This window comes from Myxocyprinus asiaticus, chromosome 39 (genome assembly GCF_019703515.2).
Source record: "Myxocyprinus asiaticus isolate MX2 ecotype Aquarium Trade chromosome 39, UBuf_Myxa_2, whole genome shotgun sequence".
Classification (NCBI taxonomy): Eukaryota; Metazoa; Chordata; class Actinopteri; order Cypriniformes; family Catostomidae; genus Myxocyprinus; species Myxocyprinus asiaticus.
The window spans coordinates 26,045,031-26,070,224 of NC_059382.1; the positions used below are offsets into that span (position 1 = coordinate 26,045,031).

At 40.6% G+C, this 25,194-nt stretch overlaps 1 pseudogene; it reads left to right on the top strand.

The window, feature by feature from the left end:
* LOC127429593 (zinc finger protein neuro-d4-like) overlaps positions 1-25,194 on the top strand; it is an 85,813-nt pseudogene that overhangs the window by 31,664 nt on the left and 28,955 nt on the right.

The window sequence follows — 25,194 nt, forward strand, 5'->3', positions numbered from 1 at the left end:
ACATGAACAATAAATGCTCACCAATGTTCTCATGGTGCAGTGTTTTTAAACATCACTTTCTGAAAGTAATTAAACCAATTAATTTAATGTATGATTCCTCATGAAGCACATTTTTGGGTTACTTGACAAACATATTTTTCTTACTGTGTAGGCCAAATTATCGTCACATATTATTAAAATGTCAAATAATAATTAAATTCATCTTCATATCATCCCATTTCCTGCAAAACAACTCCTCATGTCTATTATTCTTTATTGAATTTCTAATAAATTTATTATTCACACATAACAGAGCTTTGAACTTTGATGGAAATAAAACTTATGATTCCCATGCAGATGCCAGCCAAGAATCCAATTCACTCTTCATTTACTTACCACACTGTAATTATAATTAACTTGAATACTTAAATTTGAGTTCAAAAAGTTCTCTGCTTATAGCACCAAATGCCTGGAAATTTAATTAGCAAAGGTTATAGTTTTCCTTAATTGTTGAGCAGTAAAATTAATCCAATATTTGTTCATTTATGTCTGTGAAAAAAGCATGTTCTCATCTTTTGTATTGTTTCCAGCCTTGGTGAGGAGTTCTACCGTGAGGCCATCGAGCACTGCCGCAGTTATAATGCTCGACTTTGCGCTGAACGCTCCATGCGTCTGCCATTCCTCGACTCCCAAACAGGCGTAGCACAGAGTAACTGCTACATATGGATGGAGAAGACCCACCGAGGGCCAGGTGTGTGTTTATGGTACTGCACATGTGATTTTCATCTAAGGTTTGTGCTGTAAGCTTAAGCTAGAGACAATATTTATGCTGTTTTACATAACTGCCTCTGGTTTTGTCTGACCCAGGTGTTGCTCCAGGGCAGCTTTATACTTATCCTGCACGTTGTTGGAGAAAGAAGAGACGGTTAAACATCTTAGAGGATCCACGTCTTGGACCCATCGAGTTTAAGATCGGTGAGAGCCATTTAATGATATTTACAAAAAACTGAGGAATTAAAGAAATAGTTCATTAAAAAATTAAAAATTCATTTAGTTTTTCATCCAAAGTGACTTACAAATGAGGAATGCAACAGAAGCAATTTATCCTACGGAGGCAGTAATAAGAGAAGTGCTATAATACAATGTTGCAAATTGCTCAGAGAAGCACACATAGAGAGGAAGGTGAGGGACAGTGGTGAAAGAATTAACAGATTATTTTTTAAAAAGAAGAAAGAAGACAATATTAGTAGGATTGAGTCAATGCTCACGAAAGAGATGCGTCTCTAGATGTTTCTTGAAAATGACTAGAGATTTAGCTGCTCGGGTGGGGTTTGGTAAGTCATTCCACCAGTTAGGAACAGTTAAAGTGAAGTTCCAGGAAAGTGATTTTGGGCAACTATAAGATGGCACCACAAGTCACCACTCACCCACTGATTGTAAACTTTTGGAGGGCATGTATACTTGAAGTTTCGAGTGTACAGATAGGGTGTGTGGAGCCAGTTGTTGTTCTGTAAGGGAGAAAAAGTGCCTAGAACTTCATGCAAGCAACCATCGGCAACCAGACAGTTCGATGAAGTCGAGGTGTGATGTGTGCTCTCTTGGGTTTGTTGAAGACCAATCGAGCCGCTGCATTGTGAATCAACGGCAGAGGTTTGACTGTACATGCAGGAAGTTCTACCAGAAGAGCATTGCAGTAGTCCAGTCTAGATATAACAAGAGCCTGGACAAGAAATTGTGTAGCATGCTCAGATTGGAAGTGTCTGATCTTTCTATTTACTCACCCTCATGTGATTTCAAACCAGTATAACGTTCTTTCTTAAGATCAACACAAATAAGATGTTTTAATGGACATTACAGCCCATCTTTCAATACAATGGCAGTGGATTGTGCCTCACTTTCAAGCTAAAAAGGGGCCCAAAAGTAGTCCATGTGACTCATGCGTCTTATTTAAAGGCATACGATTTTGGTTTTTGGGTTGTTTTGGTGAGAAACAACCCAAAATGTAAGAACTTTAAGGTGAAATAGTTTTTAAAATAATTAATTGATCTTTTTTTTTATCTTTTTCTTTTTTTTTATGTCAATGTTTGTTAATGACTTCATGTATACACTTTCTTTCATATTACTTTCTTTGGTGTAGCATAATTTTATCAAAGATATTCAGTCATATTAAAGTAATAGGACACCCAAAAATAAAAAATCTGTCAAAAAAGTTTTGGTGAGAAACAATACAGAATTTAAGTCTTTTTTTATTTTTTATTTTGATATCTGATGCACGTTCATTCACAGTGGCACGCGGGTACATGCGAGTTTAAACTTTTTGAATTGTTTGATATGCTAACAGATCAAGTACCATTATATTAAATAGATGGGTCAATATATTCATTAAAATTTTACCTGTAGTGTTCTGAACAAGAAAGAAATTCATGTGGATTCAGGACAATATGAGTGTAGGCAGTCTGACAGAATTTTCATTTTTAGGTGAACTTTTCCTTTAACTATGTTTATGTCAACTTAATCTAGACTGTTTGTGTCATTATTGAGATACGTATTCAGGTCTAAGTGGCTGTGTGTGTGTGTGTTTAGACTATGAGGCAGCCCTAAAGAAGGAAGGGGGTGTTCCTGAGGGTCCAGTGCTAGAGTCTCTCCTCAGTGGAGAACTGCTTGATAAGAAGGTTGAGACCAAGGAAGAGGAACCCATGAGCGAGTGCCAGGTAAAATGTCTCCAAAACTATCCTTGTTCTCTCCGGAATCTTAAAACATACACTCTACTGTAAAGAAAATAGAGTTATTTTACCAAACTTAACCCTGAAGTACACACAAATGCTCTTGCCACAACTCCATTTAATCTTTCTGTCTTCTTTCTACCACAGTCTTTTTGTCTTTTACTCTTTCTCACTCCCTCATTCTCTCTCTCCTCTTCCCTTGCGATTTTCTCTATGGTATTTGTGTCTTTTTTTGGCAGTGACACAAATCCCTCTAGGGCTGACTTGCCCCCACTGGCAGAGTTTCTTGTTAACCACAAAGTGTGTGTCTGCTTGTGAGTTTGAGTGTGTGTTTAACTGTTTATGTGTCTGTGCGAGTATGTGAGTATGTTTGACAAAGCTGTAGTACTGATTTTGCGGAGAGGAGTTAGACATATGTAACAACTTGAGGTAAGCAGGTATACATGTTTGATTGTGTAGATCCTAATGAATCAGTCCATCAGCTGATAGAGCTATCACTGGTCTCTCCACTGTCTCAGTTTTGCACACAATATGGCAGCCACCCAGGGGTGGACAGCTCACCAATTAGCACTTTAATTACGAGTGACACTTTAGGGGGGCCTGGGTAGCTCAGCGAGTATTTACACTGACTACCACCCCTGGAGTCGCGAGTTCGAATCTAGGGCGTGCTGAGTGACTCCAGCCAGGTCTCCTAAGCAACCAAATTGGCCCGGTTGCTAGGGAGGGTAGAATCACATGGGGTAACCTCCTCGTGGTCGCGATTAGGGGTTCTCGCTCTCAAATGTGCGTGTGGTAAGTTGTGCATGGATCACGGAGAGTAGCATGAGTCTCCACATGCTGTGAGTCTCCACTTTGTCATGCACAACAAGCCACGTCATAAGATGTGTGGATTGACTGTCTCAGAAGCGGAGGCAACTGAGACTTGTCCTCCGTCACCCGGACTGAGGTGTGTAATGGTGCCACCACGAGGACCTACTAATTGGGCATTCCAAATTGGGAGAAAAGGGGATAAAAAAATAAATAAATAAAAAAGAGTGACTCTTTAGAGAGCTTCGTTCTGTGGGAATGGAACTGTGATCCTGCTGCTTGCATTGCCTCGGGCTCCTGCAGGAACTAGAAACCTGTGTGCCTCCCTTCTACCTATGTTCCCTTCTCACACTGTATGCAACCACATATTTTAAGTACAGTTGTATTGTTTTTCTTGCTAAGGCAAGCAGCACTATTCTTACTGCTCATACTTGGGTTTAGGGATTGGGTAAGGGATTAGACTTTATGGTTAGGTTTAGGACTGGGGTTTGGGGTTAAAAGTAACAAAACTCGTAAGAACACGTTCAAAACCCTGATGTTTCTCTTTCTTCTGTGGTACACAACAGTGAAATTTCAGTTAAAGCGATAGTTCACCCAAAAATGAAAATTATTTCATTGTTTACTCACCCTCGCGATATCCCAGGTGTGTATGACTTTCTTTCTTCACCAGAACACATTTGAAGACATTTAGAAAGATTTCATTTCAGGCTCAGTAGGTCCTCTAAACAATGCAAGTGAATGGTGACTCCGATTTTTTGATGGCTCCAAATTGCATATTGAGAGTCAGCATCAAACGATATCGATACGACTCCAGTCAACTAAATAAAGTGTCTTCTGAAGTGCAAACGATTGATTATTTGCTGAGAAACACATACAATACTTATATACATTTTTAAACTACAAATCGTTCGCTTCCAGTACATCTCTGTGACGTGCGCTCATGCGAGGGATGACGTAAGCTCGTTGGTACGGTCACGCGACACGCGAAGGACGGAGGTAGGAAGCGTCGTCATTGTTTACAAGTTAGAAACTTGCACAGAGCACAGACACATGCTGTCACAGCTAGAACTTGTTTCAAAACAATATGTGAATAAATTATTTGGAAATTATGTTTTAATCTGTTTTATATTGTTTTGACAATTGGTGTGGTTTGTGAACGGCGCTTGATGGACCGTCAACCGAATGGAGGACATTCGATTACGTCTGTATTATGGCAGTCAGGATAATATGTCATCGATATGACTCCAGCAGTTAAATGAATGCCTCTCGTAAAGCGATACCAGTTGCAATGATTTGGTGTGCAAAAGTACTTAAATATTTAAGTACTTTTGACACTCTAAATCATTGCTCCTGGTATAGCTTCACGAGAGGCGTGGAGTCCACTGCTGGACTCTTGTCGATGACGTATTATCCTGATTGCCATGATACAGACGTAATCTCACATCCTCCACTCGGTTGACGATCCATCAGCGCCGCATAAACACAACCATTGTCAGAGTAATATGAAACAGATTAATACATGATCTCCAAATAACTCACACACACATCACACTAAAATTATCAAGCTACTGTGACAGCACGTGGTCCGTGCTCTGTGCTAAGTTTCTATTGTAAACAGCGATGCGCTTCTTGCGTCAGTTCTTCGCGTGTTTCGTAACGGCAACAACGAGCTTACGTCATCACGCGCATGAGCGCGCGTTACAGAGATGTACTGGAATCGAATGATTTACAGTTTAAAAATGTATTTAAATATTGTATCTTTTTCACAGCAATAAGTGATCGTGTGCACTTCAGAAGAACATTCATTTAACAGACTGGAGTCATATGGATAACGTTTATGCTGCACCTGTCTGTGAAATTTGGAGCTTCAAAAAATCGGAGTCACCATCCACTTGCATTGTTTAGAGGACCTACTGAGCCTGAAATGAAATTTTTCTATTTGTCTTCAAATTCTGTTCTGGTGAAGAAAGAAAGTCAGACACACCTGGGATATCGCTGAGGGTGAGTAAACAATGAACATAATTTTCATTTTTGGGTGAACTATTCCTTTAAGACATACTGAGCTGAGAAAATGTTCTATTTTTCTTCAAATGTGTTCTGGTGAAGAAAGAAAGTCATACACACGTGGGGTATCATGAGGGTGAGTAAATAATGAGAGAATTTTCATTTTTGGGTGAACTATCCCTTTAAAATCATGGTTAGCTTTAGGGTGTAGTTTAGGTTTAAGCGCGCCATACACCCCAGTCGCTAAACCTAACCATGGAAAGTCTAAACCTCTTACCCAAATCCCTAACTTCAACCATGATTTTAATAGGAAAATACCTTTTGTGTACAACAGAATGAAGAAAACATCAGGGTTTGAAATGTGACAAGGGAAGTGTAATACAGGTTAATGACATACATTTGTGTTTGTTTTTTGCCTTCTCATGCAAATTATTACAAGTTGTCATGAGATTCTGTTGCAAACACCCTGGCAACCACCCACAACACTATGGTCGAGTTTTGCACAGGTAAGCACCACTCAAATTTTCTTCAGAAAATGTAAAAATCTAGCTTATAATGTAAGGTGAGAAATTAACCATATGCGATACTGGGCACCCCAGTACAAAAAGTCTCATTATTTCACTCCTGCACCATCTGTGCAGTTGTGCAGTTTTCCTCATTCAAGCTCTGGACATTTCATAGTTAGACTACTGTAACAAACTCCTTACCGACCTACCTGTTTTTTCCAGTTTGTTACAAGTCCTCTGCAAATTCTCACGTTACGCCTTTGCTCAGATTGGCTACGCCTCTGCTCCAACACTAACTGCTAGAATTAAACTCAAAACACAGCTAATGGTGTGGCCCCCTGCTACCTTCACTCCTCCACAAATTTGTACACCCAAGAAGACTGTCTTTTATAATTGGCTAACTTCCCCAAATCCTCAGACAAATGGTTTATGGTTGTCCAGGTTCTATCTGGAAATGTTTCTCTCCTTGACCCTTGGGAGCTAATTCCCAATCACTTGGAGCCAGCTTACAGCCAACTTATCAGTTACCAGTTCCAGCTCCATTGACAATTCTCCTTGGCCTTAACACATCTGGACATATTACCTCGATAATACAGTTTTTTTTTTTTTTTTTTTACATTTACCATGGTAGTAGTATCTTTAAAGGACCTTGGAGTGACTTGAAAATATGATGGTACATGAATAAGGTCATTCAGTACCATAGTGTTTATAAAATTACCATGGTATTACAATCTGATACTATCGCAGTACCATGGTACTGCTATAGTTAGGGGCACCTGCAGGATTTCATCATCGGGTAAAACTGACATTTTTTGGCAAAAACAGCACTAAACCATTAAATTCTTGTGACATTGAGAGAAGCATTTTTACACATTTTTGAATATTTTAAGTATGGCTAAACCATTTCTAAAAGACTTAGAAGCCATTCAGAGTTAAACCGAACATGTCTGAATGGTAAAAAGGAACATGGCAGCATTTTTTTGAGAAAGTAGCTGACCTCAGTGGGTAAATGTTGCTATCTTGTCAATGTTACTTTCATTTCTACAAGTTTTAAAATACTAAAAAAAAGCAATATTTTCCCTTATTCACATGACACAGCACTAGTTGCAGCTCTAGTAGTGGCATTTTGCTTCAACTGACTGTTGGTAAATATCCACTTCATCCAACACTCTGTTTATTCTCGTATCCGATACTGTTTTACTGAGTGAGAAACCGTTCCAAATGATTTCGTTGAGGGAGCAGACTGAATGAATCTGTCTAAATTACAAATCAATTCAAATAATTTTGCTAACCCGTTTGGCCAATTCACTGAAAAGAACCGACTCAAAAGAATTTGTGAATCTGGCATTGCTAGTTCTGATTCCACACAGCTGACAGAAATACTGGACACGTCAAGATTGCTGAAATATTCTGTTAAGTTGGAGTGCTCATGGTAAGAACAGTGTGTACAGCTGTACAGCTGCAGGCACACTGAGTCCTAAGCTTTGCATATGACATGTATTCTTACAAATTGTAAATAAATAAAATAAATAATAATCCACAAGGAAAAATCTTATATTCAGTCACTTGGAAATGTTATAACAGACCTCTTCTCAACAAGCCACTTGATTTGAGGTATCATTTATGTCTGTAGCACAAAAGGTGTGCCATAGTTTACACAATGAAGTTTAATACTTCGGGTTAAAGGTTTGTTCAAATCCCTAACTCTGTGTGATACTTGCCTTAGCAAGCACCAATAATAATTTTTTTTTTTTGTTATTAACAATTTTTATTGATTCCATTCACAAATTAAATAAACAAACATAAGTAGACTTTCAAAAAACATGTTTTAAAACATTTAAAACTACAAATTCCTCTCCACTGCCCCTCGCTGAGAACCCTTCAAAAAGGCCAAATATCTACCCCACTTCCTATTAAACAAATCCCATTTGCCCAGACTTCTATATGTCACCTCCTCGAATGCCGCCACCCTGCCCATCTCTGTGCAGCACTCCTGAATTGAGGGTGCTCCAGCTGACTTCCATCCCCTAAGAATGATTCGTCTGCTGATCATAACTCCGGCTAGGACCCAACTTTTTATATATCAATCCCCTATATTTATTTATTTTTTTCGATTTTCACCCCTTTTTCTCCCCAATTTGGAATGCCCAATTCCCAATGTGCTCTAAGTCCTTATGGTGGCATAGTGGCTTGCCTCAATCCGAGTGGCGGAGGACGAATCTCAGTTGCCTTCACGTCTGAGACAGTCAATCCGCACATCTTATCACCTGGCTTGTTGAGCGCGTTACCACGGAGACATAGCACGTGTGGAGGCTTCACGCTATTCTCCGCGGCATCCACGCATAACTCACCACGTGCACCACCGAAAGTGAACCACATTATGGTGACCACGAGGAGGTTACCCCATGTGACTCTACCCTCCCTAGCAACCGGGCCAATTTGGTTGCTTAAGAGACCTGGCTGGAGTCACTCAGCACGCCCTGGATTCGAACTCGCGACACCAGGGGTGTCTATCCACTATATTAATGACCGCCCCATCACCTAAGATACAGAATCTGGGGCAAAATGAAAATTGAGTGTCCAATACTTCACACATAAAGCTCTGAACCCTCAACCAAAATTCTTGGATCTTAAAACACCACCAAAAAACATGGGTTGTGTCCCCATCTTCTGATTGGTATTGCCAGCAGATGGGTGTGTCTTTAAGACCAAGCCTATACAATCTAGAGGGGGTCCAATAGAATCAATGTAAAATCTTAAATTGCATAAGGCACACTCTTGCATCTCTAGATGTAAACTTGATATTTTTTAGAATCCTAGCCCAAACTCCCTCCTCCAATACCAAGTTTAAATCTTTCTCCCATAGTCTCTTGAGAGAAGTTGAAGCTCCGTTCCCCAGACTCTGAATTAGCAGGGAGTCATACACTGATGCCTCATGACCTTTTCCAAAAGCAGTAATCACCACTCCCAGAGTATCTGCCGCTTTAGGGGGGTGTATGCTACTCCCAGAAATGGCACAGAGCAGGTGCCACAGCTGTAACTACCTAAAGAACTGAGATCTGGGAATCCTAAAATGTTGAACCATATTTTCAAAGGATCTCAACACTCCACTCTCCTATAGGTCACCGAGTTTATTAACCTCCCTCACAATCCACTCTGACCAGCAGAAAGGGGATTAATAATAATTAATAATTAATAATTTTTATTAATTAATAATTAATAATTAATAATTTTAATTGATAATTTTATTTATTTATCACACATTATACATTTGCACATATACAGTGAAATTCTTTTTTTTTCACATATCCCAGCTAAGCTGGGGTCAGGATTTATTAATACATAATTTTGGGCCCAGCCATATGCTTGAAGCAACATTTAAATAGATGTCCGAATTAAACACTTTTGTCCATACCTAGTGCAAATGCGAGATAACGGGGTGCAACTTAACTTCTCCGATTAGTTTAATAGAAAGACTCTGCAATGGCGAAATAGGGGCAAGAACTTCCTGTTCAATAAAAAACCAGGGAGGGGCTCTCTCAGGTGGAAGCGACCAATGAGCCAAATGTCTGAGACTGAATGCATAATAATAAAACAAAATCTTGGGTAGGCCTATGTAACTTATTGAAATGTAATCTGGGACGTTTACCATTCCAAATGAAGAGGGACATCTACAGGGAGATATTGTAGCAGGTAGTTGAATTTTGGAATACAATTAATTTTAATAACATTAACCTTCCCAATCATAGATAAATGTAATGGAGCCCACCTGCCCACATCGCTCAAGCATTTTTATTAAAGGGTCAAAATTAACTCTAACTAAATCACACAAATTTGCTGGGAATAAAATGCCCAAATACTTAATGCCCTGTTTGGGCCACTGGAAGGCGCCTGGCTGAAAAGCCGTTATTAGGCAGTACACTGTCAGAGCCAAAGCTTTGGATTTAGACCAATTGACTCTGTATTCTGAGAACTTAGAAAAGGAATGAATAATTCTGTGGAGGCAAGGCATAGATCTAGTAGGGTTAGAGACGAATAATAAAATATCATCTGCATATATGTTTATTTATTTATTTATTTTTTTTGGGATTTTTCCCCTTTTTCTCCCAATTTGGAATGCCCAATTCACAATGCGCTCTAAGTCCTTGTGGTTGTGTAGTGATTCGCCTCAGTCCGGGTGGCGGAGAATGAATCCCAGTTGCCTCCGCATCTGAGACAGTCAACCCGCGCATCTTATCACGTGGCTTGTTGAGCGCGTTGCCACGGAGACATAGTGCGTGTGGAGGCTTCACGCCATCCACCACGGCAACCATGCTCAATTCACCATGCGCCCCACCGAGAACAAACCACATTATACCGACCACTAGGAGGTTACCCCATGTGACTCTACCCTCTCTAGCAACCGGGCTAATTTGGTTGCTTAGGAGACCTGGCTGGAGTCACTCAGCACGCCCTGGGATTCGAACTAGCGAACTCCAGGGGTGGTAGCCAGCGTATTTTACCACTGAGCTACCCAGGCCCCTAAATATCATCTGCATAAAGCAAAAGCTTATGCGCCACACCTCCCACCACCACCCCTGGAAAATCATCTTACTTTCTTTTCGCGGCTGCTAATGGTTCCAGGGCAAGACAGAACAATAATGGGGAAAGAGAGCAACCCTGCTGGGTGCCCCTATCCAGAGTAAAATAATCTGAAATTAATCAATTTGTTTGTACCGCCCCTACCGGGTGTCTACAAAATAACTTAATCCATCCAATAAAAGTATTCCGAACCCATATATTTCCAAAATATTAAAAAGATAATCCCATTCTATCATATCAAATGCCTTTTTGGCATCAAGTGAGATGTTAAGAGACAGTTCTGTAGCATAAGATCTAAAAAATTAAGCGGCAAAGCCATCTGGCCCCAGAGCCTTGCCTGTAGGAAAGGCTTTTATTACCTTTCAAAGCTCGTCCAAGGTTATCTCAGACTTATTGCTCAGTCGTCAGTTTATGAAGTTCTAATGGTTCCACAAAGTTTCTAATATCTTCATCAGTAGACGAAGACATGGAACTGTAGAGATCAAGATAGAATTCTTTAAAAGCATTATTAATATCAATGGCCAAGGTAAATATTTCACCACCAGCAGATTTCACTGAGGGAATGGTAGAAAAAGACTCTTTCTGTTTTATATATCTAGCCAAAAGCTTCCCAGCTTTGTCCCCCAACTCAAAGTATGACTGTCCTGCCCTGAATAGCCAAAACTCCACCTTCCGCTACAAAATAGTATTATATCTGTATTTCAATCGGGTCAATTCTCTGAGGCCATTAGGCGACATTTGGCGCCTCAGCTCTGTCTCGGCACTTTTAATATCCCTGTCACGTTTTGTATAGATGAGGCTATAGAGCAGTATCTAAGTGCAGCAATCCTTTAATCCACAATCAAAAGAAGGCGAGAATACAAAGATGATGATAATGATGGTAACAAAACAAGACAGTCATTTGTGGTAACATTTAGCCATGCAACAACAAACAAGAACTGACAATCATGGAACATAACTAGAGGGTTAAAAAGGTGCTGATTAGGGAATGGAGAACAGGTGAGGGAGATGGGGAACAGATGGCTGTGATGAGGGCAGTGCATCCTGGGAAATGTAGTTTGGGGAAACTAATGACAAGACAAAAACTATTTAAAAATAAGAGTCCCCCCTTAAAAGGCGACTCCTGGCACCTAAAGGTGGAGGAAACAGGTGAAGAGGAGGATCCAGGAAGAAGATTATGGAGTCCAGGAAGGATTGGCGGATGATCCTGTGGCCAGGGAGGAGTCTGGGGATGATCAGGAGGCCAGGGAGGTGACCATAGGACAGGAGTAGAGTCAGGAGGCCTGGGAGGTGGCCGCAGTGCAGGGACAGGATCGGGAGGCCTGGGAGGCTGTGGGAGGCTCGAGGGACGAGGCTGTGGGAGGCTCGAGGGGCAGGGCCATGGGAGGTGGAGCCATGGAAGGCAGAGTCATGGAAGGTGGAGCCATGAGAGGCTCAAAGGGTGGAGCCATGGAAGGCAGAGTAATGGGAGGCGGAGCCATGGAAGGCTCGAGGGGTGGAGCCATGGAAGGCTCGAGGGATGGAGCCAAGGAAGGCTGGGCCAGGGAAGGCTTGGGGTGGAGCCAAGGGAGGCGGAGTCATGGAAGGCTCGAGGGATGGAGCCATGGGAGGCAGAGCCATGGAAGGTGACCGATGGACCAATGCGGAGCTGGAGGGACGAGGAACCCCAGTGATGCTGATAGTCTGGAGGACCACAGCGGAGACGAGGGGACGCAGAGCCGAGGTGACACTGAGGGATCGGACGGCCAAGGTGGAGTTGGAGGGTCAACAGATCCCATAGTCTGGGAAGTCCCCAGGGGCAATGGTCAAGCCAGTAACTTGGAGGGAACCGGCTGATCAGAAGAAGGAGGAGCCGATGTCCTGGGTGGAGCCAGCGGAGGAGAAAGGGCCAGGGTACTGGACGGAACCAGCGGAGGAGGAAGGGCAAGGGTGCTGGATGGAACCAGTGAGTCGATGATGCTGGACGAAACCAGTGGAGTAGAGGGGCTGGACAGAACCAGCGGAGGAGGAAGGGTGCTCGGGGTGGGCACATGTGTGGAAATACATTCTAGGGCTGTTAGCTCCACGAGAGCAGGCTCTGGGACAGATGGGGCTACAGGCACTGGCTCTGGGCATGGGCGAGGCTACAGGCACTGGTGCTGGGACGGGCGAGGCTACAGGCACTGGCTCTGGGATGGGCGAGGCTACAGGCATTGGCTCTGGGACGGTCGAGGCTACAGGCATTGGCTCTAGCTCCTTAACAGTGGCAGGCATGGGCGCTGGCTCATTAACCGTGGCAGGCATGGGCGCTGGCTCGTTAACCGTGGAAGGCTTGGAGGGAGGAGCTGTGGAAGGCTTGGAGGAAGGAGCCCTGGGAGGCTTGGAGCAAGGAGCCCTGGGAGGCTTGGAGCAAGGAGCCGTGGGAGGCTTGGAGCAAGGAGCCATGGGAGGCTTGGAGCAAGGAGCCGTGGGAGGCTTGGTTGCAGGTTTTGGCCCGGGGTTCCTGCCATATCCCACAGTGTAAGGGTAACCGCAAAGTTCTAGAACCTTCTCCATATACTCACAGAGTGTCCAGTGAGGATCAGCCAGAGGAATTAGTTCCTTTAGTGCACTATTCAGACCGACCCAGAAGTAAATCACTAGAGAGTGCTCATCATAGTGCACTAAATTTGCCAGTTCAAGAAAGTCACAGACATGATCCTCAACTGGACAGTCCCCTTGCTCAAGGAGGAGAATCCTGACAGCCGCTAGATCCATTTTTGTAGGTCAGTTCTTCTGTCACATTTTGTATAGATGAGGCTAGGGAGAAGGATCTAAGTGCAGCAATCCTTTAATCCACAATCAAAAGAAGATGAGAATACAAAGAAGATGATGATGATGGTAACAAAACGAGACAGTCATTTGTGGTAACATTTAGACATGCAACAATGAACAAGAACTGACAATCATGGAACAAAACTAGAGGATATTTATACAAAAAGGTGCTGATGAGAGAATGGAGAACAGGTGAGGGAGATGGGGAACAGATGGCTGTGATGAGGGCAGTGCATCCTGGGAAATGTAGTTTGGGGAAACTAATGACAAGACAAAAACTATTTAAAAATAAGAGTCCTTAGAACAACGGTGACTGTGACAATTCCCCTCCAATTCCACGAGTTCTTGTGCTTTGGATTTTTTGGTGAATGAGGCATACTGTATGATGGTCTCTGAAAGTCTCCCCTAAGAACCGCCTTAAGTGCCTCCCAAGCCATGCCCACAGAGGATACTGAGGACCAGTTGGTCTCCATATAGACATTGATTTCAGCCTTTAGCATTTGTTGGAATTCAGGATTTTGCAAAAGGGATACATTAAAGCGGCAACTATATGATTTCTTTTTCTCCGTATGTGGCAACACCTCTAAAGACACCAGGGCGTGATCTAAGACTAAAATGTTTCCAGTTGAGCAATCAACAACAGATGAAATGAGGGACTTCTATCTATTCTAGTCTATTCTAGTGTAAATCTAATGGATTGAAGAAAAAAATGTATAGTCCCTACCAGATGGGTTCAAAAGTCTCCAAATATCTGTAAGACCAAGATTTTTACACGTCCTGTGAAGCGTCACTGTTGCTCTAGGGGCTTGCACACTTTTGCTTCACTATAATCAAGGACTGAGTCCATAAAAAGATTAAAGTCTTCTCCCAGTATTATATCATGAGGGGTGCCAGCAGCTTGCAACATCCTTTCAAGACCTATAAAAAAGCCCTGATCATCAACGTTAGACGCATATATATTTGCCAGAATAAGACTTTTCCCTGAATTTCAGCTAAAACAATAATGACTCTTCCTAATGTATCTTTATTCTGTTTGAGACATTTGAAATGTAGATGTTTACTTATCAGTGTAATGACTGCCCTGCTCTTACTCGAGCCAGCACTAAAAAAAATGCCCACCCCATATCTTTCCAAATTTTTCAGCTTCCTGCAGGGAAAGGTGCATTTGTTGAAGAAACACTATATCATATTTCTTACGCTTAATAAGAGAAATAACCTTCCTTCTTTTTATGGGGTGCCCCAACTCATTCACATTCCACGTGGAGATAGACAATCCACTCATATTAACATTTGACATTTTGACATGTAAGAAAAAATAGATTGTGTGTCAAAAACAGGATTACCAAGACCACATTCCAACATTAGTGCAACAGTCAAACCCCGAACATTCCCCAGAACCAAACAAAGAGAAAAAGAAAAACATGTGCATTAAACCCGTGCATGACAGCGCCAGCTGGCGTCCATCCCTCCAAACTCATACAGTCCATGAATGCCTATGAGAACCTCTGCGACAACTTTGCCGTCAGATTGCTCAAGTCCAGTGATTCTACACAAATTTCTTGAGACAGAATTACACAGCACAAGATAATCTATAAAAAAACTCCAGCCAATAGGCAGAATAAACACAAAGAGCATGTAGCTTCATCCATAAAACTGTCCTGAAGGTGTATTATTGTACAAAATAAACTCAACTCTAAAAGAGTGTGCAGATTCTTCAGACAGTCAAACGAATGTTCAGTGAGCTGGTCCATTTGGCTGCAACATGAGTACAAGCAAATGACTTACTCACTCCAATGATTTTCCAAGAAATGCTCCACAAAATAAACTCCAGCTGATAGGCGGCACCAGCACACAAAAAAAACGTGCAGGTTCCTCAAACTGTCAAGCGGATGTTCAGTGAGCCGGCCCATTCGGCTGCAATATGAGTGTAAGCAAATAACTTACTCACTCCAATGACTTTGCCAGAAATACTCCACAAAATAAACTCCAGCCAAATAAGCACAAAGAGCATGTAGATTCATCCACAAAACCATCCAGAAGGTGTGTTGCTCTACAAAATAAACTCTAGCCACTATGCGGAACCAGCACAGAAATAGATTGTGTGTCAAAAACAGGATTATAAAGACCACATTCCAACATTAGTGCAACATTCAAACCCCGAATATTCCCTAGAACCAAACAAACAGAAAAAAAAACATGTGCATTAACCCAGCACACGACAGCGCCAGCTGGCGTCCATCCCTCCAAACTCAAACAGTCCATGAACGCCTATGAGAACCTCTGTGACAACTTTGCCAAGTCTGGTGATTCTATAAAAAAATTTTGAGACAGTATTACACAGCACAAGATAATCTATAAAAAAAACTCCAGCCAATAGGCAGAATAAACACAAAGAGCGTGTAGCTTCATCCATAAAACTGTCCTAAAGGTGTATTATTCTACAAAATAAACTCAAGCACAAAAAGAGCATGCAGATTCTTCAGACAGTCAAACGAATGTTCAGTGAGCCGGTCCATTCGGCCGCAACATGAGTACAAGCAAATTGTTTACTCACTTCAATGACTTTCCAAGAAATGCTCCACAAAATAAACTTCAGCCGAATAAGCACAAAGAGCATGTAGATTCATCCACAAAACCGTCCCGAAGATGTGTTGCTCTACAAAATAAACTCCAGCCGCTATATGGAACTAACACTAATAGAGCGCGCAGAATCTTCATACAGTCAAGCGAATGTTCAGTGAGCCGGTCCAACCGGCCAAAACGTGAGCACCACAACATGACCCACTCACTCCATAGACTTTATGAAGGACATCGCTTGCTGTGGGCATGTGAATGTTTTATGGCCATCCTTAGTGTCTATTTTCAATTTGGCTGGGAATATCAGTGCAAAAGCGACCTTTTGTTGATGTAAAAGTTTCTTGCATTCCTTGAATAGATCACGTTTCTCTCTTGTCGAGTTCGCAAAATCTGGGAACAAGAAAATGCAATGGTTCTTCCAAGAAAGCCTTCCTTTACTTCTAGCCTCATGTAACACAAGATCTTTATCTGATGATCTCAGAAATTTGGCCAGAATTTTCTCCCTCAGCGGATCGCCAAGCCAGAACCCTGTGAGCTTGCTCAATTTCCAGCTTATGGCCTGCTATGTCGAGCAGACTCGGAAAGAGCCCGTCCAGGAATTCCACCATATTCTGTCCTTCTACTCCCTCCGGGACTCCCACGATATGGACGTTATTCCGCCAGCTATGGTTTTTCATGTCCTCCAACTTCTCCCAGACACACTCCAAATCCACCTTGGTTGCTAGCGGATTAGCAGATAATTCCCTCCACGATAACTCCAGATAATCTATCCTTTTCTCGACATCCCCCACTCTTGTGACCACATCAGTAAATTTCGCCTCCATGGCAGTGATCGATTGATCGGCTTTGTGTTGATATTCAAAGCTGCTCCTTACCTAAACCCATGAAAAACATTCTTTAATTCCACTTTTCATATCACAGCAAGATCCTCCAAGTCAGCAATGACCTTCGTCAGCATTGCCGACATGTTCAACATCACTTGCTGCATTTCCCGCAACTCTCCGACCTAATCGACTCCCTGGTCTGCGGCCTTCTAAGGGGTGTCAGCCTGAGCACGTAAGTGTCTTTTAATGTCTCCAGAGCCCGAGGATTTTGTATTCTTTGACATATTGTCCTCCTAGAACAGTTATGGAACAGAGTGTATCAAATATCACCGGTTTATGTCATTAAAAGGTATTAAAACTAGCAAAGGGCACAGAGCTCGCCGTTCACACATCCGATCCTCGCATGGCGTCACGTGACTCACTAATAAATACTTTTCAGTGCAAATGGAATTATTACACCATTCTTAAACAAAACAGCAGAAAAAAATCTTTTGATTGGTTTCTGTTCCCTTCTTTCTCAGATGTTTTGTCCTATTGTTGTTAGTGTCTGTGACAATGGCTCTTCAAATAGTCTTGTCTTTGCACTTTACTTTTTTATTGTGACAAATTGCTGTCTTTTATGTGCTGTTGTCATCTAGGCCTTTAAGATTGTTAGGCACTGGTTCTCCTGTGTGTTTATTCAGTTAACTCTAATCCGCTGTGCGCTGGGTAACATGGCATGCATTGCTTTGTGCTATTACATACTAGTGTCTATAGCAAACAGATATAAAACATGTTACTTCTCTTAGATTGATTTTATTTTCTAAGGGCCTGTTATCATCCCACTTCTCTTTCTTTCACGAGCTCATTTGAGATTCAAGTGTAGTGCAATCTTTTTCAAATGTGCCGGTTTTTACTTGTGTTTACAGAAGCTGCTGGTGGGGGATTTTCCTCAAGAGTTGGATGTGGAGGAGATGGAGGAGGACATGCCCAAACGCAAGAACCGCACCAAAGGACGGGTAAAATACTTTCATCAACATCAACATTTGCTTGGACCTGCAGTTGCTAATTTAATGTGAAACCAATGGTTTTAAAGTTAAATGTTCAACAAACTCATATGGATTTTGGCAGGCTGATTTCCCACACACACACTAGGGAGCGATTAGGCCTAAAACACACATTTGAGGTTATGCATTATTAGCATTGTGTTTTATGTCAGACCTGTAGATTTGCAGTCATCCCCATGGGGTCTTTGTTTTATCTAGTATTCCTATTTCCTCAAGGCTAGTGTCTGAACAAAGCAGGTTATTGTAACTCATCAGCCATTGATCTATCTAGGTTTGATCCTTGCGCATCTTTCATCATTGCATCCCCAGTGGCTTTGTGTTGATATTCAAAGCTGCTCCTTACCTACACCCATGAAAAACATCCTTTAATTCCACTTTAAAGACATCACCTGATAGTGTGATAGCTCACAGAAAACATGACTAGATGATCTTTAATTATAATCCCACACACAAAAGGCTTGAATCAAAAGATGTGTGGTTTTGTGCACAAATGCATACAAGTTGCAGTAGCCATGAATGATCACAACCTGAACAAGGACAACTGTACAAATTGCTGATTTATAGTTAGGATACTGGGTGCTTGAGTGAAATTAGACTTCTTTTTTATTTTTATTTTTTATTAGGGGTATACATTTAAATATGTTATATGGTAAATAACAAGAGTTGATATACAGTATAATTTAATTGTGGGATTGAAATTGAAATGACAAGAAGAGAAATTTACTGAATTGCAATTTAAAGAATTTCAAAATTGGCACACAAAAGAGGACTTTTATTAATCCAAAATAAAATTTGTGACACAATGTAATTACATCATTTATTCTGGCTAATTATTCCTAATTAAGCTCTGATATGCAGAACACATTTTTCTCTCAACTGATTAGAAATTGTTTTCTAAACAAAGTTCAGTACTGGCAAAATAATAAACACAGCCAACAAAAAATATAAATGTGTATACAGTATATATAGAGAGACATATATAAAAAATAAAAAAGCAGACATATATTAAATATACAGTTCTGCTCAAACGTTTGCATACCCTGGCAGAAATTGTGACATTTTGGCATTGATTTTGAAAATATGACTGATCATGCAAAAAAAGGATATAATTTATAATAAATATATTTTATTTAAGGATAGTGATCATATTAAGCCATTTATCATCACATAGTTGTTTCGCTCCTTTTTAAATCATAATGATAACAGAAATCACCCAAATGGCCCTGATCAAAAGTTTACATACCCTTGAATGTTTGGCCTTGTTACAGACACACAAGGTGACACTCACAGCTTTAAATGGCAATTAAAGGTTAATTTCCCACACCTGTGGCTTTTTAAATTGCAATTAGTGTCTGTGTATAAATAGTCAATGAGTTTGTTAGCTCTCACGTGGATGCACTGAGCAGGCTAGATACTGAACCATGGGGAGCAGAAAAGAACTGTCAAAAGACCTGCGTAACAAGGTAATAGATCTTTATAAAGATGGAAAAGGATATAAAAAGATATCCAAAGCCTTGAAAATGCCAGTCAGTACTGTTCAATCACTTATTAAGAAGTGGAAAATACGGGGATCTCTTGATACCAAGCCAAGGTCAGGTAGACCAAGAAAGATTTCAGCCACAACTGCCAGAAGAATTGTTCGGGATACAAAGAAAAACCCACAGGTAACCTCAGGAGAAATACAGGCTGCTCTGTAAAAAGACGGTTTGGTTGTTTCAAGGAGCACAATACGATGATACTTGAACAAAAATGAGCTGCATGGTCAAGCTGCCAGAAAGAAGCCTTTATTGCGGCAATGCCACAAAAAAGCGCGGTTACAATATGCCCGACAATACCTTGTCACACCTCACAGCTTCTGGCACACTGTAATTTGGAGTGACGAGACCAAAATTGAGCTTTACGGTCACAGCCATAAGCGCTATGTTTGGAGAGGGGTCAACAAGGCCTATAGTGAAAAGAATACCATCCCCACTGTGAAGCATGGTGGTGGCTCACTGATGCTTTGGGGGTGTGTGAGCTCTAAAGGCACGAGGAATCTTGTGAAAATTGATGGCAAGATGAATGCAGCATGTTATCAGAAAATACTGGCAGACAATTTGCATTCTTCTGCACGAAAGCTGCGCATGGGACGCTCTTGGACTTTCCAGCACGACAATGACCCTAAGCACAAGGCCAAGATGACCCTCCAGTGGTTACAGCAGAAAAAGATGAAGGTTCTGGAGTGGCCATCACAGTCTCCTGACCTTAATATCATCGAGCCACTCTGGGGAGATCTCAAACGTGCGGTTCATGCAAGACGACCAAAGACTTTGCATGACCTGGAGGCATTTTGCCAAGACGAATGGGCAGCTATACCACCTGCAAGAATTTGGGGCCTCACAGACAACTATTACAAAAGACTGCACGCTGTCATTGATGCTAAAGGGGGGCAATACACAGTATTAAGAACTAAGAGTATGCAGACTTTTGAACAGGGGTCATTTCATTTTATTCTTTGTTGCCATGTTTTGTTTTATGATTGTGCCATTCTGTTATAACCTACAGTTGAATATGAATCCCATACGAAATAAAAGAAATGTGTTTTGCCTGCTCACTCATGCTTTCTTTAAAAATGGTACATATATTACCAATTCTCCAAGGGTATGCAAACTTTTGAGCACAACTATATATATATATATATATATACAGGTGCATCTCAATAAATTAGAATGTCATGGAAAAGTTCATTTATTTCAGTAATTCAACTCAAATTGTGAAAATCGTGTACTAAATAAATTCAATGCACACAGACTGAAGTAGTTTAAGCCTTCGGCTCTTTTAATTGTGATGATTTTGGCTCACATTTAACAAAAACCCACCAATTCACTATCTCAAAAAATTAGAATATGGTGACATGCCAATCAGCTAATCAACTCAAAACACCTGCAAAGGTTTCCTGAGCCTTCAAAATGGTCTCTCACTTTGGTTCACTAGGCTACACAATCATGGGGAAGACTGCTGATCCGACAGTTGTCCAGAAGACAATCATTGACACCCTTCACAAGGAGGGTAAGCCACAAACATTCATTGCCAAAGAAGCTGGCTGTTCACAGAGTGCTGTATCCAAGCATGTTAACAGAAAGTTGAGTGGAAGGAAAAAGTGTGGAAGAAAAAGATGCACAACCAATCGAGAGAACCGCAGCCTTATGAGGATTGTCAAGCAAAACCAATAGAAGAATTTGTGTGAACTTCACAAGGAATGGACTGAGGCTGGGGTCAAGGCATCAAGAGCCACAACACACAGACATGTCAAGGAATTTGGCTACAGTTGTCGTATTCCTCTTGTTAAGCCACTCCTGAACCACAAACAGCGTCTTACCTGGGCTAAGGAGAAGAAGAACTGGACTGTTGCCCAGTGGTCCAAAGTCCTCTTTTCAGATGAGAGCAAGTTTTGTATTTTCATTTGGAAACCAAGGTCCTAGAGTCTGGAGGAAGGGTGGAGAAGCTCATAGCCCAAGTTGCTTGAAGTCCAGTGTTAAGTTTCCACAGTCTGTGATGATTTGGGGTGCAATGTCATCTGCTGGTGTTGGTCCATTGTGTTTTTTGAAAACCAAAGTCACTGCACCCGTTTACCAAGAAATTTTGGAGCACTTCATGCTTCCTTCTGCTGACCAGCTTTTTCAGCATTTTCCAGCAGGATTTGGCACCTGCCCACACTGCCAAAAGCACCAAAAGTTGGTTAAATGACCATGGTGTTGGTGTGCTTGACTGGCCAGCAAACTCACCAGACCTGAACCCCATAGAGAATCTATGGGGTATTGTCAAGAGGAAAATGAGAAACAAGAGACCAAAAAATGCAGATGAGCTGAAGGCCACTGTCAAAGAAACCTGGGCTTCCATACCACCTCAGCAGTGCCACAAACTGATCACCTCCATGCCACGCCGAATTGAGGCAGTAATTAAAGCAAAAGGAGCGCCTACCAAGTATTGAGTACATATACAGTAAATGAACATACTTTCCAGAAGGCCAACAATTCACTAAAAATGTTTTTTTATTGGTCTTATGATATATTCTAATTTGTTGAGATAGTGAATTGGTGGGTTTTTGTTAAATGTGAGCCAAAATCATCACAATTAAAAGAACCAAAGACTTGAACTACTTCAGTCTGTGTGCACTGAATTTATTTAATACACAAGTTTCACAATTTGAGTTGAATTACTGAAATAAATGAACTTTTCCATGACATTCTAATTTATTGAGATGCACCTGTATATATATGTATGTATATATATTCTGTATACTATATGTGTGTGTGTGTGTGTGTGTGTGTGTGTGTGTGTGTGTGTGTGTATATATAAATATAATATTACCAATTTCTATAGGTTAAATTTCAAACATTGATTATTAACCTAACCTATATAATAACGCTAACACTTTACAGTAAGGTGATATTTGTTAACAATAGTTAACTACATAAGTATAACATGAACTATCAATAAAGAATACTTTTATAACATGAATTAATTTTGGTTTATGTTAATTTCAGCCAATATTAAGAAATATTTAAAAGTAAAATGGGATATTTTAACATTATTTAAAGCATTATAAACTCACAATGAACAGTTGTAGTTTTGTACAACCAACATTTACAAATGTTGTAAAAATATTGTTAATACATTTACAGTACTGTGCAAAAGTTTTAGGCACTTGGGAAAAATGTTGCATAGTGAGGATGTCTTCAAACATAGTGTCATAAATCGTTTTCATTTATCAATTAACGTCATTCAAAGTCCAGTAAACATAAAAAATCTAAATCAATATTCGTTGTGACCACCTTTGCCTTCAAAACAGCAACAATTCTCCTAGGTACACCTGGATACAGTTTTTCTTGGTTGTTGGCAGATAGGATGTTCCAAGCTTCTTGGAGAATTCACCACAGTTCTTCTATCTATTTAGGCTGTCTCAATTGAGTCAGACTGACTCAGTATTCAGTGGGGAGCTCTGTGGGGACCATGCCACCTGTTGCAGGGCTCCCTGTACTTCTGTTCTATTTGCAAAAGAAATGTTTGGGAGTCTAAAATGTATATTTCCTATTGACACACTAAAGCTGAAAATATAAATAACCATCTTAAGACAAATGTGCCTAAGACTTTTGCACAGTACTGTTTATTTACCTAATGCATTTACTTATGTTAACAAATTGAAACTAAGTTTAAAGTGTTAGAAATACCACATATGTTTTGTGTATGATTACATGTTTATTGGTAACTCATTCTGTTCTGTTAAAATTAAATGTATTATTAAAAACTACACTTAAAAACTACAAGCATTTACTGTATATACATTTATTTGAGTATCATTCCATTTTATTAATACTACTTCAATTCATATTCGAATTACAATTCATCATCCCGTTTGCTGCCTTAAATGGAACTTAAAAGGCATTCTCAATTCTAAATGGTGCACAACCCCTGCAGAAATGCATGCAAGTTTCAGTAGTCTAGCCAATCCAGCTTAATACATGCAAATTGCAGTTGTCTAGTCTAGCAGAAATGCATGAAAGGAGAACAAACAGAACTTTGCCTGGAAATGCCTTAGCTCTTGTCCCTAAAATGTCCCACCTTCTGTGCTGTTAATTGGGGCACACTACTTCCTCTAACATCTCACATACCACACATAATTATCATGCAGTGTATAGAAGAGATGCTGTGATAATTGTGTGTGAGGTGTAATTAATGCTGTTTAAGAGGATTTGCTTGAAGCTTGAAGAAGGAAGTGCGTTGGGGGGCTCCACAAAGCCAAAATAGCGATGGTTCTCTAGCAACACCTGTGTACAAGAGACTGGTTGCCAACTGCAGATTGATCTGTGTGCATGTTTATGTGTGCTGTTTTGATGTGCCTAGGCATGTGGTGTCGGAGGGATGAGGAAGAGACAGGAACCAGCATCCCTAGAGGACAGAGACAAGCCATATGTGTGTGACAGTGAGTATAACTGTCAGCATATGTGTGTAACACAAAGTAGAACTCTATATTCATTATCAAAGCCATCGTGAGAAAAAGAAAAATGTATACAATCATGCAGGCATTTATAGATACAGGTACATGTCTTTTTTCAACATAATAATTCAGGTTAAAATGTATATGAAAATATCAAGGAAACTGTGTATCATACTTCCTGCAACTGATCACCATTTTTAATCACTTTATTATAAGTCACACTATATAGTGTCCATATTACATTATCTTAGTAATTACTTTGTGATAATATGTAATTAATGTGTTATTAGTTTATGTAAGGAGGAGTTCTTTGTAATTAAAAAACTGTTAATACTATTGTAATTGTAATTATATGATTTATATTACTGTTAAGAGTCCTGGAATCATGTCATGTGACAGTCTCTTTGTTTGCTTGTGTGTTTGTTCATATTTAGTTTGTGGGAAGCGCTATAAGAACCGCCCAGGTTTGAGTTATCACTACACTCACACACACCTGGCAGACGAGGAGGGTGAGGAAGACTCAGAACGGCACACATTGCCCTTTCAGCGCAAGAACAACCACAAACGTGAGCCCAGCATCAGCCACGTATTACGCACTCATAACACAACCCATAGAGTACCGCTATTCTAACATTATTTATCCACTCTCATACCCTTTTCCACTGACATGGTGCTGGTGCCCAATCTGGCAGAGTTCCACGCATTTCCACTGTCTGGGCTGCACACATTGGCTCCAAATTGTCCCCTTAAACCTGCTTGTGGTGGGATAATGCCATCACGACATAAAGATTTCAAAACACCAACAACTAGCTAAAGTGATGTGACAAAACTAGATTTCTCCCATTATAATAAAAAAAGCTATCGACACTGGATATGCCTGATGAAGCGTGTTGCAACCCGACGCACCTTCAGTTGACTGTTTTGGTTCTAATTTCTTTCCCTTTTTTGTTGTGCAACTCCAGACACTTTATTTTCCCCATCTATCTGAAATAAAATGCTTTTATTTACCAATATCATTTGTGTGATTTGATTGATCTGAATTTTTATTGGTTATATATTTGAAATAACTTTTGACTGAAGTTATAAATTCAGTATGAAATTACTTTGGGTGTTAAAATATGTTTTCAAAACTAGGAGAAATGCTGCATTCACATGATGCTGGAATTACTGTAATTACTAGTTTACGGCCTGTTAAAACTGTTCACGTCTTTATCAAATTACAGTTACAAGTGGTAAACTGAGAATTTTCTGAAAGCTATGACTTCTCTCACTTCATGATGGCATGTAAAAAGGACCAAAATGGCAGCACCCGCTACAGTTACAATTTTTAACATGATATAACGGAAAATCGACGTGTTGCTTCCGAATGTTGCCTGA